The following is a 19,054-nucleotide window of genomic DNA, read 5'->3' on the forward strand; positions in this document are numbered from 1 at the left end:
TTTGAGGCAGCTAAATACCCAACTGAAGTAAAGCCTCGTAAAACCATGGAACCTGAATCAAGTGACCTGGATTCCACTCTGAATGCCATTATTATCTGGCTAGAAAACTCTATGTAGATCAGCCTACCCTTCTGAAAAATGCTTCCTCATCTACAAAATGAAAGGGTTGAACTAAGTAATCACTAAGACTCTTAAAACTTTGTGAGTCTAAAAATACTTCCATAACCCTAATTCGTTAATTTGGTTAGAGGAAAAAAAAAGTATAAAAAGCAAAAATCTTTGCATATTTTTTAAAGATTTATTTATTTAAGGAAGGCACGTATTGCACGGAGCACTGGGTGTTATATGAAAACAATGAATCATGGAATACTACATCAAAAACTAATGATGTACTGTATGGTGACTAACATAACATAATAAAATAAAATTAAATTAAATTAAAAAATAAATAAATATGAATAAATAAATAAGTAATATATAAAAAACAAAACAAAAGATTTATTTATTTGAGAGAGAGAGAGAGAGAGAGAGAGTGAGTGGGGGAAGGGCAGAGGGAGAGAATCTTCAAGGAGACTGCCCACTGAGCACAAAGCCCAAAGCAGTCTCCATCCCATGACCTATGAGGTCATACCCCAGCCAAAGCCCAGAGTCAGATGCTTAACCAACTGAGCCACCCAGATGTCCCAAAAATCTTTGCATCTTTATGTGGAACTGGGGCCCATATCTACTTTAGGAATAGTTGGTTCAGTGACTAGTCCTGGGTTACAGGCTGCAAACAAGATAATCTCATAGCACTTTGATAAACTACTTCTTGTGTTCTATATTTAAAGTCCTTAGAAGTTATGGTAAATTACTTATTCACCCACGTCTGTATTACATTATGTCAAAATGTGTCTATACTTGTCCCCCCACAGTGCTGTTATAACATGCTTCTTTAGGGAAATGGGGATGACTTTTAACTTATGTCTCATAGGACACAATAAAACTCCCATCACAACTTCACTGGCCTTATTACTCACCACTTTCCTCCTTGGTTCCTGCATCCAGTTATGCAGTTGACTTCTTTTGGTTTTCACTTCTTTTGGTTTCTTAAATTTGTGACTTTCACTCCAGATTATGTTATTTGTCCTGTTTTGAATGATATACTACCCTTTTAATCCCCCACCTCCAACATACACACCCTTCACCTTGAGAATTCATCTTTCAGAACTCAACTTTACTATCTCTCAGATCTCCTTGAACAAGATCTTAATAATTCTCCTTTGTAAAAAAAAAAAAAAAAAAAAAACCAATTTTAGGGCACCTGGGTGGCTCAGTTGGTTAAGCGACTGCCTTCAGCTCAGGTCATGATCCTGGAGTCCCGGGATCAAGTCCCACATCAGGTTCCCTGCTCGGCAGGGAGTCTGCTTCTCCCTCTGACGCTCTCTCTCTCTCTCATTCTCTCTCTCAAAATAAATAAATAAATAAAATCTTTAAAAAAAATAACCAATTTTAATTATCTAATTGGTTATGTGTATCACTTACCTACTCCTGTGTAGCAATCCATCACAAAGTTCATTGGCTTCAAAACAAAGAAACAAAAAATATATATAATTGCTCACATTCTATAGGTTGGTCATGTATTTCATGTGCTGGTCTCTCCCAGACTCACTTAACTACAAGACCAAAATGGCTTTATTCATCTTTGGAAGTTGGTGCTAACTGATGAACTCTCTTTCTCCGATATATTAAACTGGCTTTCCTACATCATGGCTGTCTCAGGACAGGATTATAAGAGCACAAGAACAGAAATTATGAGGCATCTTAAGATCTAGGATCCAGAATTCACACACTAAACTTGTGTTTCATTCTCTTAGCCAAAACACTTTACAAGGCCAACCCCCCATTCAAGGAGGTGGAGAGACATTTCACTTTATCTTGGAAGGAACAGAAATATCATACTGCAGAGGGCATGGAGAAAAAGGGCATGATTCATTTGGGGTCATTTTTTTTAACTCTGCAACATTATGTAAAATTATTAATTTCATTTCTATTTTCCCCACTAGAATATCAATATATGTGGACAGGTACCGTGATTTTTTTTAATTGAAGTATAATTTACATACATTAGTTTATTAGTTTCAGGTGATTCAACATTGTATATATTGTGAAATGATCACCACAATAAGTTGTTGTCATCTATCACCATACAGAGGTAGTAAATATTATTGACTATATTACCCATGTTATACATTACATCCCCATGACTTATTATTTAATAACTAGAAGTTTGCTCTTCTTCATCCCATTCATCCGTTTTATCCCACCTGCCCAATCTCCTTCCCTTCTAGGAACCACCAGTCTGTTCTCTGTATCTATGAAACTGGGTTTTGTTTTGTTTTTTAGATTCCACATATAAGTGAAATCATGCAGTATTTGTCTTTCTCTGTCTGACTTATTTCACTTAGCATTAAACCCTCAGGTCCATTCATGTTTCCACATTGTTTAAAATGGCAATATTTTATTTTATTTTTTTCTTACGGCTGAATAGTATTCTAGTGTGTGTGTGTGTGTGTGTGTGTGTGTGTGTGTGTGCATGTGCGTGCATATGACATCTTTTTTATCTATTCATCCATTGATGGACACCCGTGGTTTTACATATCTTGCCTATTATAAATAATCCTATAATAAACATGGAAGTACATATATATTTTAGAATTAGTGTTGTTTTCTTCAGATAGATAGCTAGAAGTAGAATTTCTGGATCATATTGTAGTTCTATTTCTAATATTTTGAGGAACCTCTATACTGTTTTCCTTAGTGGCTGCACCAATTTACATTCCCACCAATAGTGCACAAAGTTTCCCTTTTCTCCACATCCTTGACAACACTTGTTATTTCTTGTCTTTTTGATAATTGCCATTCTGACAAGTGTAAGATGATATCTCATTTTGATTTTGATTTGCATTTCCCTGATGATTAGTGATTTTGAGCATCTTTTCATTTGCCAGTTGGCCATCTGTACGTCTTCTTTAGAAAAACGCCTGTTTTGATCCCCTGTCCATTTTTTTATTGTTATGTTAATCACCATATATTTCATCATTAGTTTTTGGTGCAGTGTTCCATGATTCATCGTTTGTTCATAACACCCAGTGCTCCATGCAGAACGTGCCCTCCTCAATACCCATCACCAGGCTAACCCATTTTTTAAACCAGATTGTTGTGGTTTGTTTTTTTTTCTTTGTTTGTTTGTTTGCTTGTTATCGACTTGTATGAGTTCTTTATTTCATCTATTACCCTTTTATCAGATATATAATTTGAAAATCTCTTCTCCCATCCGAAGGTTGCCTTTTGGTTTTGTTGATGGTTTCCTTCACTGTGCAGAAGCTTTTTATGTAGTCTCATTTGTTTATTTTTGCTTTTGTTTCCCTTGCCTTTGGAGTCAGCCCCCCCCACCCGCCCACCAAAAAACACTGCCAGGACTAATGAAAGAAGCTTACAGCCTATCTTTTCTTCTAGGAGTTTTACAGTTTTAGGTCTTACATTCAAGTCTTTAATCTATTTTGAGTTGATTTTTGTATATGGTGTAAGCTAGAGGGACCATGAATTTTTTTAATCTCTGCCACGTTGCCAGCATTCAGTGCAGTCTTTTGCATGTTCTAAGCATCTATAAATATTTGTTGAATGAATAATTCAATGAGTGAATCAATGAATGAATGGCAAATTAATCAAAAAATAACAAACATTTCACAAACTTCCACTTATTGGAATGAAATCTAATCCACAGAGAGCTATTTCTCTTCTTGAACCCAGGAAAGTAGAAACCCCACAGAGCTATCTGAGTTTACTTACATTTTGTTGAGTGTCAGGGTACTGCATTAGTTTTTTATTGCCTTTATAACAAAAGGCCACAAATTTAATTTATTAAATTAAATTAATACAACATAAATTTATAAGCTCATAATCTATCAGTCAAAAGTATTGCATGGCTCCATTGGGTTCTCTGCTGAGATATTCACAAGGCAGAAATCAAAGTATATCTGGCTGGGCTCTTATCTGTAAGAAGTGGAAAGAATCAACTTCCAGAATCAATGAAGTTGAATAGAATCCAATTCCTTCCAATTGTAGGACTAAGTCCTCCTTTCTTGCTGGCTGGTGGCTGGGAGTTGTCCTCAGCTTTTCCAGGCTACCTATATTCCTTGTCACACATCCCCCTCCATCTTCAAGTTAGTGACATTCATAGAGAACTTCTCATGTTCAAATCTCTCTTCTTCTGTCCTCAACTGGGTGAATGCTTTGCTTTTAAGGATTTGTGTAATTACATTGGGCCTACCTGGATAATCTATGCTAATCACATTATCTTAAAGTCAATTGCTTATTAACTTTAATTACATTTGCAAAGATATTTTTGCCATGTAATATAATATATTCACAGGTATGGCACAAGGGGGCAGAAGTCTGGGAGTCAAAATTCTGTCTATCACAGATACTAAATAGCAATAAACTTTAAGTTCTAGGAGGCAAAAAGACAATTAAGGGATGAATTTAAGAAAAAATGATTTCAGAACTCCAAGTCCGTCGTGTTGTTTCTCCCCTAAAATCAACTACCATTTCATATGTCCGCTGTAATCTACCCTACTCATTGATCCCGTGATCTGTGAAAATATTTATCACACTGAATGAATTTAACCTAAGGTTTTGTCTCTGTTAAGGATATCTGCATTTTAGCACACACAGAATGAGCTGTGATATGAAAAGACAAAAGCAGATCCAGGGCTTATGGAATTTGGATTACAGAGTTGGGGGCTGACTTGTGTCCCTTAAAATACACATATTGAAACTCTAAACCACAGTATCTCAGAATTTCGCAGATAGAGTCTTTAAAGAGGGGATTAAATTAAAATGAGGCCCTTAAAGTGAACCTTTATCCAATCTGACTGGTGTTCTTATAAAAAGAGGACATTGGAAATGCATAGAGACACCAAGGATGTACACACATAGAGGAAAGACCTTGTGAGGACACACAAGAAGGTGGCTACCTGCAAGGTAGGGAGAGAGGCCTCAGGAGAAAATAAATCTTTTGACACCTTGTCTTGGACTTCCACCCTTCAGAATTGTGAGAAAATAAATTTCTGTTGTTTAAGGCACCTGATCTCTTGTATTTGTTACAGAAGCCCTAGCAAGCTAATACACAGATGAAGGGACTTTAAAAATGGACATCTTATGAATGGTCAGCGGTAAAAATTTATCAGAAATTTTATTAACATCATTTTATCTATAGTTAGACCTTTTTTAAAAAAGGAATTTAAAGACTTGGAAGAAAATTTAGATTGATTAGTCATCACTTCATTATTTTAAATTTCCCAGTGTCAGAGAAAGGAAAGCTAGATGATTAGACAATTATGTAATGTAATAATTATAAGAAGCTGAGAAAAGTGAAAGACCAGTGTTGCTGCTTATTCACATAACATTGTTCAGAATGATAAAGTGATGGGCCTTTTGTTAACAAAACTACAGATAAATACTACATGAGATACTGGTTGTCTATGTGTTTAAAGCAACATATTTCATAGTAAGCCTCTAATTGGAAATGCCTTTGTACTTAGGATTCATTCATTCGTTTGTTCAACTAATATGTATTAAGTATCTACTTAATGTGCCAGGCACATGTTTAGGCAATGTTGTTAAGTAGTGTAGATTAAGGCCTTAATGTATTCATGTTCAAGAAGATGGGAATAAACAAACAAACAACAGGCGCTCTGATGTTAGTAATGATGAAGATAAAACAGAATGCAGAGATTAATTATGGGTGTTATTTTATATATGGTGGTCAAGGAGGGATACGGTGGTGGTCATGCCTGAGCATAGACTTTAATAAAGAGGCGAGTCATTCTAATATTTGGGGAGAAAACTTTTCAGATGCAGGGACCAGCCAGGGCCAGGGCCTTAAGTCAGAAACAGTCTAGATTTGTGCAAGAGAAATAACAAGACAGTGGTTGCCTGAGAAGGTGGGGTGGGAAGTAATAGATAATTTGGAAAGAATCTCAGGAACCAGTTCTTGTAAGGCCATGAAGCCTGTGTCAAGGACTTTGGATTTTCTGCTTATTATCACAGGACGCCATTGGAAGGTTATAAGCAGGGGAGTAATATAATTTGACCTGTGTTTTAAAAGGATTTCCCTGGATATTAGTTTAGAATATATTGGAAAGGAAAAAGATGGTTTAGAATAAAACAGTGGCAGTGGTTGGACTTGGGATTTATTTTAAGTTGAAGCTATACTTAAAAGAAATCAACTAGTCTTATTGGGTATGAGAAAAGTCAGAAGTCAGGGCTGATATTAATATACTTGGCCTGAGCAAGTAGGTGACTGGTGATGTCATTTTATGAAATAGGAATCAATAAAAGGAAATAAATTTGGGGAGAAAAGTTAAAAATGTTATTTGGTCATGCTAAATTTGAGAAAGCTATAAGATGTTTAACTATTGATAAATTGGCAGTTCAAAATAGTCCAGCATCCAGGGAAGTGGTTTGTAGCTAAAAATAAAAAACTGACAGTTTATTGGTATAAAAAAAGTAGTCATAGCCATGAGAGCTAATGTGATCATCTAGGAGGTGAATAAAAAGGAAGAGCTGAAGTTTAAGGATAAAATTCCAAAGAACTCCAAATTTGAAGAAATTTACAATAAACTTGAAGTTTTTTATTTACTGTTACCCATGTTTTTGTTGTCGGTGGTTTATTTCTGAAGTGAATATGTCATGCATCATTTTGGAACAGAAGATTTTCGTCTTCCATTTATTTAAGACATTCTTACTCTCTAAAATATAGAGAAAAGTTGGGTGAATCTGAGGGAGACCATGAAATTTTTGCATGCATGATTTTAAAGAGGAGCATTTATAGCTTTCTTTAGCTTTCTTTCTTTAACTCTAAGACCATGGTAATTTTGCTCTGAAAGAAACAAAGTTATTTAATGCAATATCACCAAAACCCTAAAATGGAATTGCTGTATTCACCAAGTGTGTTTGACCATTAACAGTAAATTGCACACACCAATGTTTACTCTCCACACGTTTTACTCGGATACAATTGAATAGGTTCTTCATTCAAACAGCAGAACAGTGTATTTTTTTTTTTTTTTTATTCTGAGGGAAAGCAGAAATAACACAAAGAATTGAGGAAAATAATTTTAATATTTAAATAAATCTTCTCACTTGATTTGATTCATTACATATTGATATTATTTTATAAGAAAATAAACACCTGGGGCGCCTGGATGGCTCAGTTGGTAAGCAACTGCTTTCGGCTCAAGTCATGATCCCAGGGTCCTGGGATCGAGTCCCACATCAGGCTCCCTGATCAGAGGGAAGCCTGCTTCTCCCTCTCCCTCTGCCTGCCACTCCCCCTGCTTGTGCTCTCTCTCTCTCTCTCTCTCTGTGTGCGTCAAATAAATAAATAAATAAAACTTAAAAAAAAAAGAAAACAAACACCCATTTTTCTTCTTTAAAGGAGGTTATATAATTGTAATCATTTGTAAGAAAGCTGTTGTGGATTGAAAATGAAAGACAAGAGCAAAAAAAAAAACATAAATAAAATGTATTTTTTTTGTTTTATTTATTCATTCGAGATACAGAGTTACACACAGAGAGAGAGAGAGAGAGAGAGAGAGCGAGAGAGAGAGAGGGAGAGAGAAGGAGCAGGGAGAGAAGCAGAGGGAGGGGGAGAAGCAGACTCCCCGCCGAGCAGAGAGCCCGATGTGGGCCTCGATCCCAGGACCCTGGGATCATAAACTGAGCCAAAGGCAGATGCTTAAACATCTGAGCCACCCAGGTGCCCCTAAGATTTTTTTTTTTTATTCATTCGAGACACAGAGATACAGAAAGAGAGAGAGAGAATAAAATGTATTTTTTAAAAGAGGAGTAGGAGTTGGAAAATAAAAAAAAGTGGGTGGTTAAGATATCTTATTGCTAAAAAAAGTTCTAGAATAATATAAAAAAATACAATAAAGCCACCAGTGCATTAGCATATGAGAAAATGTATTTTAAATTTGATAAAAGTGGTTTATCTTAAAATATGAAGGTGGGAGCTGAATGTTTATATGCATTATGTTCTTATTGTTTATTTTATTCTGCAAAGCTCTGAAAGGAGGTCAAAGTCACCTCTCTGAGGTTGCCCTCCAGTGTATTCACATATTTCCTAAGTGCAATTTTATAACTTAATTTCACTTACTCCAAGTTGAGATTTTTTGGGAAAGGGGAGGGGACTTTTAAACCCATTAATAGCATTTAATAAGGTACTTTAGACATGAACAATGTTTCATGGTCCATAATAATTAAAGTTGCCAGTAAATGTATATGTGCTCCAACTGAAAGACGTAAGTTTACTTCAAGCTTCTTTCACAACACCATTGAATTTAGATATTTACAGAATGATCTAAGTTTTATAGCTATTATGTTAAAGTAGGCCAAGGACTTATTTTATGACTTCAAAGAGTAGACATCAGAGCCATCATTTTGGATGTGAATGCATTTCGTTAGTCTGAAAATTTCCTTTACATTTGATTGTTTTTTTTTAATGTTACCTAGAGCAGTTAATTCCAAATAATGAACTAAAACTAACTCTCTTTCAAATCTAATTCAAGACACATTGAAACTTTCTAAATCTAAAATCAACAGATTATTATAATTTGGTCATTATTTCATAAAACTTTTATTTCATCAAATACACAGAAGGAAAAGGAAGATTCTTTTCTATCAACAAACAAAATTGTATCATGACATAATATTGCAAAAGTGCATGGCAAAGAGATGTAAAATAAAGGCTATTTCACCAATCCTAAACGGTGTTACAAGTGTCTGGAGGCTCCATTTTATTAATTTTTTTGAAAGTAAGTCCAGTTATATTTAATATCTATTATTGCACATCTGTATTTAAAAAAAAGGATTAGAGTATATTTCCAACAATATCAATGACTAAGTTTCTTTAAAGATAGGCGTATCTTGTTTGGGGCCTCTAGGTTTAGCTGCCATATTGGAGGCTGCCAGTAGGTGGCAATGTAATTTATGAAGACATTAAAAGAAAGAAATCTGTGTCAAAGAAAACATCTCTTAAAAAAAATGCAATTTATTCTTGGTCATGGAACCAAGGCCAAACTGTAAGTTTTTGTTTGAAGATATTAGGAAACCCTTCTTGTGTTATATTCTAGAATTGTTTTTAACTCGGATGGAACAGACTAAAATTTGTGAGCTGGTGAAGAGAACATTCTGAAAAGTATATGAATCTTCCAGCTCAGATATTTTAAATAATTACCTGCAATTAAATAAACTTAATTGGCTTGATTTATCTCTCTAATTGAATTGATAAATCCAAATAGACTTTGCATGGAATCAACCAATGGCCTGCACTATATCCCTCTGCTAAACCATAGACGTTGCTCACGACCTTTACATTGTGCTTTAGCCTTTAAAGGTGAAAAGCCAACAACTTTGTATCTCTCTTGCTCTGACAGGCTAGTTGTTAATTAGCAGTGCTCTGTATGGTTTAGTATATTTGTTTTTGCCAAAACAAACAACTGCATTGACTTCTTGTAATCATGTAATCTGTTATTTAGAAGTTGTGGTAATGCTTTTAAGAGTTTCTCCCACCCCCACTCTAACAATGGTTTGTGGTTATTCTTATTTGGTAAATTAGACCAAACTTTGAGCACTAACTCGTATTCTTTTCATTTCTACCACCATTTTTTCCTACCCAGGAGAACTATAGCTTTTCCAAAGCAGATTTATATAGAAAAAAACAGATAGGAAACAAGGTCCTAGACCAGCTCTACCTTTTTCTATCACCTGGGCCAAGTCATTTAACCTTTCAGAACCCGACATTTCTAGTCTGGAAAATGAAAGGATTGTTGTAAATAATCTCTAAGGCTCTTCCAGTACTGCAACATTCTGATTCTTTGTATAGGATTTCAAAGTGAGTCATCAACTTTATATTTCCTGTATTTTCTTTTTTAATCTGTTCTATCAATTGAATTGGCGATATATATCTCCACAAGAATAAACTGGTAAACAAGTATTTGAGTGAATCACTTGGAAAAAGTTTTTTAAATTGTTATTAAAAAATCTATTATTAAACTATAATAGATGTCAAATGGTAAGTGACAGATATGAAATAATTTTCTTTGTACTGCCAATCTTGTTATTAAGAAAAGTAATCATAATTTTGCAATTTAAATACTTAAATATGGGCACTTAGGGTCACATGAATGTCATATATTGTTATCCTTTACATTTTCTTTCCTCTTGTAAGTTTTCTCTCTGATCCTTGTATAGACAAGTTCTTCCATCTATACCATTAATGAGCTTTTTTTTAGTCTACTAAATCCTACGACTCCTAGCTCCAACTTTCTATGTGTAAGGAGAATAAGAAATTATCTTGACACTGGCATCACTATCCTTAAAAAAGCAGTCTACCTAAATAAAAATAATGCATTCCATTTGTATGCTATGGTCTTTGGAAAGTACACATTAAATGTTTACAAATAATATACATGATACTCGTCAAGTTAGAGATAAGAATATTATTAGTTATGCTTTGTCTTCTACCTCTCTTGATTATGTTACTTTAACAAAAAAATGTATTACATTATTGGGAAAAACACTGACCTATGTGAATTAAGGGGGCCTTGGTTTCCTTCCTAGTTCTTAGTATCTAGTATCTATGTGTACTTGGTCTAGTCATTTGAGTTTTTATATATAAAATGAAGACATAAATTATCCTTAAGCTTCTTGCCAGTTTTTATTTCTGTATATAATGAAATATTACTCTTCCAGTTTTCTTACTTGGTTCAGTTTATATCATAAATTTTCCTGTTGTAGTGAAGAGAGAATCACAGAGATGCCCAGAAGGCTATCTCATGTACTCTCTTACCTGGGTCCTTTAGAGATAATTTACTCACTTGCCTTTTTTATATTGGATCCAAAGACAAGGCCAAGCAAAAATGTGTGTGATTCTTACCTTAGTTAAATTTAAATAGAAATCATTAAGCACTTAGAAAACACATTTACTTAGCAATCAAAATAATTGTATTGTATATCCAAGGAAGACAAAGAGCAAAACTGGAGTGAACAATAGAGTAGTTGAATCACCACGGGTGAAGCTGTTGCCAGCTTCTGGCGGAGAAGAAATCATGTTCTATAAAGTCCCCACAGAAATCAACATCTTTAGCATTCTAGTAAACTTGGAAATGTACCCAGTGAAGATAGTGTTTAAAATGAATCCCTCAGGCGCCTGGGTGGCTCAGTCGTTAAGCAGCTGCCTTCAGCTCAGGTCATGATCTCAGGGTCCTGGGATGGAGCCGCACATCGGGCTCCCTGCTCTGTGGGAAGCCAGCTTCTCCCTCTCCCTCTCCCCCTGCTTGTGTTCCCTCTCTCTCTCTCTGTGTCTCTCTCTGTCAAGTAAATAAATAAAATCTTTAAAAAAAAAATGAATCCCTGTAGGGATGCCTGGGTAACTCAGTTGGTTAAGCAGCCTACTCTTGGTTTTGGCTCAGGCCGTGATCTCTTGATTATTATTAGGGAAACAATTTGGTTTTTCTGAGCCCTCCCTGTTCTCCCCATCTGTTCTTTTCAAAGTCCCCAGCTCAATTATAAGTTTGACAAAAGGCACAGAGTGATGGTTATATGAAATGCATTGTCTAGCAGAAGGCACTAGACACATGCAACATAGTATTACTAGCCCAGTGCCCTAAATTTTGGCATGTTTCAATATAGAATCTGAATTCTCTATGAAGACCCATCGGTCATCGGATATATAGATGCTTATATATAGTTAACAGTTCATAAGATGTGGTGCTGATAAAACCTTTAATTAGGTGTTTTCCTGTTTTAGGTTAATGATGACTCTTCTAGCCCTTAGGTCTTTTTGCTTTCTGTTTTTGTTTTAAACAAAATCAGAACTGACTTAAAATTAACTACATGAAAATGGGTGAGATCTTTTCAGTTTATACATATATTTAGTTAGTGTTGATAGAGTATTAAATAAATATCTCCTGTACCATTAACAATTACAGTTAAATATGCTTTAGTCCATTGGAAATACAGAAGACACTGACACATGAGATTTTTTAAAAATATACTTTAAATAGAGAAATTACTATCTATTTTAATCTGGAATTTTTGAAACAAAAGTAGTGAATTGCCAGACTTTTTACACTGCTCCATATTATGTCCACAAACAAGAAATGTGCCCCAATTAATTTTGTTAGACATTTATAAGAAATATAATTTGAGTTTGTCTGGTTCTAACTTTAGAACAATACAGACAACCGCTGATGCAAAAGATATGATTTAGTTTTATAAAGTTTTAGAAACATTATTTAAAATATCAGATTTTAGGGCGCCTGGGTGGCTCAATTGGTTAAGCGACTGCCTTCAGCTCAGGTCATGATCCCGGAGTCCCTGGATCGAGTCCCGCATTTGGCTCCCCGCTCAGCGGGGAGTCTCCTTCTCCCTCTGACCCTCTTTCCTCTCATGCTGTTTCTCACTCTTTCTCTCTCTCAAATAAATAAATAAAATCTTTAAAAAAATAAAAATAAAAAATAAAATATCGGATTTTAAAAGAGTAAGTAAGAAGAAAAGTTTAGAGTACACCAAGAACTTGTGAGCTTTTGATCTCCAAGCATCCAGCTTGGCCCTGGAAATGGTACCTTTAAAGTTTGTAATATCATTTATCCAAATGTTAAGTGATGTGGGCAGTGTATTTTTACATTGAGTAGATAAATACTTAGTTTTTATACAGGTCTTAATTTTGTATTGCAGTTCCCAGAGCTACAAGTAAATAAATCCTAATCATCTTATAAATTAATTAATTTCAGCTCAGTTACCTTTCACATCATTTCTACATCAGGATAGTAACTTCAAAAAATTCTTACCACAATATTAATTACAGAGGCAGAATATTCTAAAGGTTTTTCAGTGTATATATACTATGCTCACACATTTGTGTCAGGTATAAGGATATTCAAAATGGATAATGGCTTTTGAATTTTGAAAAAAAAAACAAATTAATATTATTTGTAAGTAGTCAAGTTTTTGCCAACTAAATCTCAGGTAATTAGATTTTTATATTTATACTATTGAAAAATTACTTATAGCCACAATTCTACTGTATGAGATGAGAAAAATAAAGTAAATGACAAATCATACTGACCAGTCTACTGACACTCTTATTCTAAATGCAGAGATTTTAAAAATTTATCTCCAATATTAAATTTTTTTTTTTTTTTTTGGTGCAAGGTGTTAGGAATATAGATGAAGTGATACTCTTGAAAATTCTTTTATACTAATAGATTTAATTAATATACATTGAAAGAGAAGTAGTGTTATTAAGCAACTATTAGCCTCCTTCATTAATATTGCTTCAGAACTTCTTAGTGAGTCTTTATACAATGCTTTGGGCTTTGTAGGATATAATCTGTAGAAAAAGATGACCATCACTTACTGAAGTTGCTGTCACCACCAACCTCATCAGTGCCCCAACACAGTATCTCTCATCCAAGCTAACTTTTTGCCTTACTAGGATAAGGGGACAGCATTTCCAGATCATTTCTCCATAGAGAAGAAGGTTCTGTAGCTGCTTATATCTGCTTTAATGTTAGCATTGCCAGGTCTTCCACATAATTTCTCTTATCCTATGGTAATTCTCTCTATTCATGGTTCAAGAGAGAGACACTCTCTGTAGTCCTGTGCAGGGAAAAGGATAGCTTTATCTGCTCAAGCTATGGCCTTGCAGGGCATTGCTAAACCCCAGTGTAGTGTAGTTCCTGTTGCCATTATCATGGACTGATTCTTCTCCTCTTATCTATGCAGAAGTAGATATTTTAGCTATGAAATGAATCAGCTTTGCCTGAGGAAACCTCATATAAGCTTTTGTAATCATAAGGACCACAAAAGACTTGGAAGCTCGAATTAAACAGTTAGAAGGTGAAATGATTCATCAAGGAAAATAAAATATGGAATTCATATCAGAAAAAACCTGAAATAAAAATATGATAAAACATGGAAAGAGACTCATGATTTACAACACTCAAAGAAGGGGGGAAAACATCCTCTACATCCTAAAGATGAGATAACACAGTAGTTGAAGTAAAAATTTGGCTTACTGAGATTTACCCTCAGGCCATTTTCTACCTTTGATCAGGTATATCTAATGCTACAGAAAAAAATCTAAAACCTACTATGTAATAACTCTTAAAGACTATCTCTATGAACCATATATTGTCTATTAGAACCCAGTATATTCTGAAGCTGTCTGGGAGAATTATACTCATACTGTTAGCAAAACTCTTGCTTTTTTCTCAATAGGTAATGGAAATATCAATAAGGTCACTAGCTAATTCTCTTAAAATTTTAAAATGTAAGATGTTAGTGTGCTGTGAACAGAACACTGAATTTACTTGTTTAGTGAAAGAAAACTCCATGTTCCTTTAGTTTTAAATGACTATGATTAAGTTACCTACACTTTCCAGGACACATAAGCCTAAAGGTAACATGGGATCATGAAATCATTACTTCTCTAACTCTGCTTGTTTCTTTCCTCAGAAGCTCCTATCCCCTTCAAAATTCTCCTAAAATTTAAGGGAGCTCTCATAATGTCTCCCTTTCAGCTAAACAATAGTGGTAAACTATGGCACTGGACATTTTCAACTTCCTTCAACTAACCCATTGTGATAATATCCCCTCTTCCTACTATTACCCATGTTGTGGAGACAACACAGCTATCAAAACCAGTGAATTAAGTTCATGCAAACTGAACTTAAGAAACTAACAAGTAAATTTTTTGCATATGATAAACCCATGAGCTAGGGCTAATGTATATGGTCAATGGCTACAAGGAGTTTAAGGTCTATCAGAGAAAATGAATCTTAAGTAATTCTGTGAGAAGCATTAGGAAAAGGCAGAAACACTACACAAAGATAATTATTCTAATCTGGGAGTCAGGAGAGACCTCTGAAAAAGGGAGATTTAACTTAAGAAGAATAAGTAATAATGGGTTTCTAGGGTGGAGCAAGATGGCGGAGGAGTAGGAGACCTAGATTTTGTCTGGTTCCAGGAATTCAGCTGGATAGGGATCAAACCATTCTGAACACCTACGAACTCAACAGGAGATCGGAGAAAAGAATAGCAACGACTCTCTGAACAGAAAAGTAACCACTTACTGGAAGACGAAAAAAATCATCTCAACAAAAAGAACAAGAGGTAGTACCATCTGCCAGGGACCTACTCAATACGGACATTAGTGTGATGTCGGACTTAGAGTTCAGAATCATGACTTTAAAGATACTAGCTGGGCTTGAAAAAAAAGCATGGAAGTTATTAGAGAAACCCTTTCTGGAGAAATAAAAGAACTAAAATCTAACCAAGTCAAAATCAAAAAGGCTATTAATGAGGTGCAAAAAGGGGGGCACTAATTGTTAGGATAAATGAGGCAGAAGAGAGAATGAGAGATATAGAAGACCAAATGATGGAAAATAAAGAAGCTCAGAAAAAGAGAAACAACTACTGGATCACGAGGGCAGAATTCGAGAGATAAGCGATACAATAAGACAAAACAACATTAGAATAATTGGGATCCCAGAAGAAGAAGAAAGAGACAGAGGGGCAGAAGGTGTATTGGAGCAAAGCATAGCAGAGAACTTCCCTAATGTGGGGAAAGAAACAGGCATCAAAATCTAGGAGGCACAGAGAACTCCTCTCAAAATCAATAAAAATAGGTCAACACCCCAACATCTAATAGTAAAACTTACGAGTCTCAGAGACAAAGAGAAAATCCTGAAAGCAGCTCGGGAGAAGAGATATGTAACCTATAATGGTAGAAACATTAGATTGGCAATAGACCTATCCACAGAGACCTGGCAGGCCAGAAAGGACAGGCATGATATATTCAGAGCAATAAACAAGAAAAATACGCAGCCAAGAATACTATACCCAGCTAGGCTGTCATTGAAAATAGAAGGAGAGATAAAAAGCTTCCAGGACAAACAAAAACTAAAGGAATTTGCAAACACAAAACCAGCCCTCCAAGAAATATGGAAAGGGGTCCTCTAAGCAAAGAGAGAGCCTAAAAGCAGCATAGACCAGAAAGGAACACAGACAATATACAGTAACAGTCACCTTACAGGTAATACAATGGCACTAAATTCATATCCTTCAATAGTTACCCTAAATGTAAATGGGCTAAATGCCCCAATCGAAAGACACAGGCTATCAGATTGGATTAAAAAATAAGACCCATCGATATGCTGTCTGCAAGAGACTCATTTTAGACCCAAAGGCATCCCCACATTGAAAGTGAAGGGGTGGAAAACCATTTACCATGCTAATGGACACCAAAAGAAAACTGGGGTGGCAATCCTTATATCAGACAAATTAGATTTTAAACCAAAGACTGTAATAAGAGATGAGGAAGGACACTATATCCTACTTAAAGGGTCTATCCAACAAGAAGATCTAACAATTGTAAATATCTATGCCCCTAACATGGGAGCAGCAATTATTTAAGGCAATTAATAACAAGAGCAAAGAAACACATTGACAACAATACAATAATAGTGGGGGAATTTAACACCCCCCTCACTGAAATGGACAGATCATCTAAGCAAAAGATCAACAAGGAAATAAAGACTTTAAATGACACACTGGACCAAATGGACTTCAAAGATATATTCAGAACATTCCATCCCAAAGCAACGGAATACACATTCTTCTCTAGTGCTCATGGAACATTCTCCAGAATAGATCACATCCTAGGTCACAAATCAGGTCTCAACCAGTACCAAAAGATTGGGATTATTCCCCGCATATTTTCAGACCACAATGCTTTGAAACTAGAACTCAATTACAACAGGAAAGTCGGAAAGAACTCAAATACATGGAGGCTAAAGAGCATCCTACTAAAGAATGAATGGGTCAACCAGGAAATTAAAGAAGAATTAAAAAAAATTCATGAAAACCAATGAAAATGAAAACACAACTGTTCAAAATCTTTGGGATGCAGCAAAGGCAGTCCTGAGAGGAAAGTATATAGCAATAGAAGCCTTTCTCAAGAAACAAGAAAGGTCTCAAATACACAACCTAAACCTACACCTAAAGGAGCTAGAGAAAAAACAGCAAATAAAGCCTAAACCCAGCAGGAGAAGAAAAATAATAAAGATCAGAGCAGAAATCCATGAAATAGAAACCAAAAGAACAGTAGAACAGATCAATGAAACTAGGAGCTGGTTCTTTGAGAGAATTAACAAGATTGATAAACCCCTGGCCAGACTTATCAAAAAGAAAAGAGAAATGACCCAAATCAACAAAATCATGAATGAAAGAGGAGAGATCACAACCAACAGCAAAGAAATACAAACAATTATAAGAACATATTATGAGCAACTCTATGCCAGCAAATTAGATAACCTGGAAGAAATGGGTGCATTCCTAGAGATGTATCAGCTACCAAAACTGAACCAGGAAGAAATAGAAAACCTGAACAGACCCATAACCAGTAAGGAAATTGAAGCAGTCATCAAAAATCTCCCAAAAAACAAGAGCCCAGGGCCAGATGGCTTCCCAGGGGAATTCTACCAATCATTTAAAGAAGAATTAATACCTATTCTCCTGAAACTGTTCCAAAAAATAGAAATGGAAGGAAAACTTCCAAACTCATTTTATAAGGCCACCATTACCTTGATCCCCAAACCAGACAAAGACCCCATCAAAAAGGAGAATTACAGACCAATATCCTTGATGAACGTGGATGCAAAAATTCTCACCAAAATACTATTCGACAGGATCCAACAGTACATTAAAAGGATTATTCACCATGACCAAGTGGGATTTATCCCTGGGCTGCAAGGTTGGTTCAACATCCACAAATCAATCAACGTGATACAATATATTAACAAAAGAAAGAACAAGAATCATATGATCCTCTCAATAGATGCAGAGAAAGCATTTGACAAAGTACAGCATCCTTTCTTGATCAAAACTCTTCAGAGTATAGGATTAGAGGGTACCTACTTCAATATCATAAAAGCCATCTATGAAAAACCTACAGCAAATATCATTCTCAATAGGGAAAAGCTGAGAGCTTTCCCCCTAAGGTCAGGGACGCGTCAGGGATGCCCACTATCACCACTGCTATTCAACATAGTGTTAGAAGTCCTAGCCACAGCAATCAGACAACAAAAAGAAATCAAAGGCATCCAAATCAGCAAGGAGGAAGTCAAACTCACTCTTTGCAGATGATATGATACTTTATGTGGAAAATCCAAAAGACCCCACGCCAAATCTGCTAGAACTCATACAGGAATTCAGTAAAGTGGCAGGATATAAAATCAATACACAGAAATCAGTGGCATTCCTATACACCAACAACAAGACAGAAGAGAGACAAATCAAGGAGTCGATCCCATTCACAATTGCACCCCAAACCATAAGATACCTAGGAATAAATCTAACTAAAGAGGCAAAGGATCTGTACTCAGAAAACTATAAAATACTCATGAAAGAAATTGAGGAAGACACAAAGAAATGGAAAAACGTTCCATGCTCATGAATTGGAAGAATAAACATTGTGAAGATGTCAATGCTACCTAGAGCAATCTACACATTCAATGCAATCCCCATCAAAATACCATCCACTTTTTTCACAGAGCTGGAACAGATAACCCTAAAATTTGTATGGAACCATAAGAGACCCCAAATAGCCAGAAGAATGTTGAAAAAGAAAAGCAAAGCTGGCGGCATCACAATTCCGGACTTCCAGCTCTATTACAAAGCTGTCATCATCAAGACAGTATGGTACTGGCACAAAAACAGACACATAGGTCAATGGAACAGAACAGAGAGCCCAGAAATGGACCTTCAACTCTATGGTCAACTAATCTCCAATAAAGCAGGAAAGAATGTCCAATGGAAAAAAGACAGTCTCTTCAACAAATGGTGTTGGGAAAATTGGACAGCCACATGCAGAAGAATGAAACTGGACCATTTCCTTACACCACACACAAAAATAGACTCAAAATGGTTGAAAGACCTAAAT

This window comes from Eumetopias jubatus, unplaced genomic scaffold, assembly GCF_037043125.1.
Source record: "Eumetopias jubatus isolate StellerSeaLion01/CBP00866 unplaced genomic scaffold, mEumJub1_p1.0 scaffold_1, whole genome shotgun sequence".
In the NCBI taxonomy this organism is placed as follows: Eukaryota; Metazoa; Chordata; class Mammalia; order Carnivora; family Otariidae; genus Eumetopias; species Eumetopias jubatus.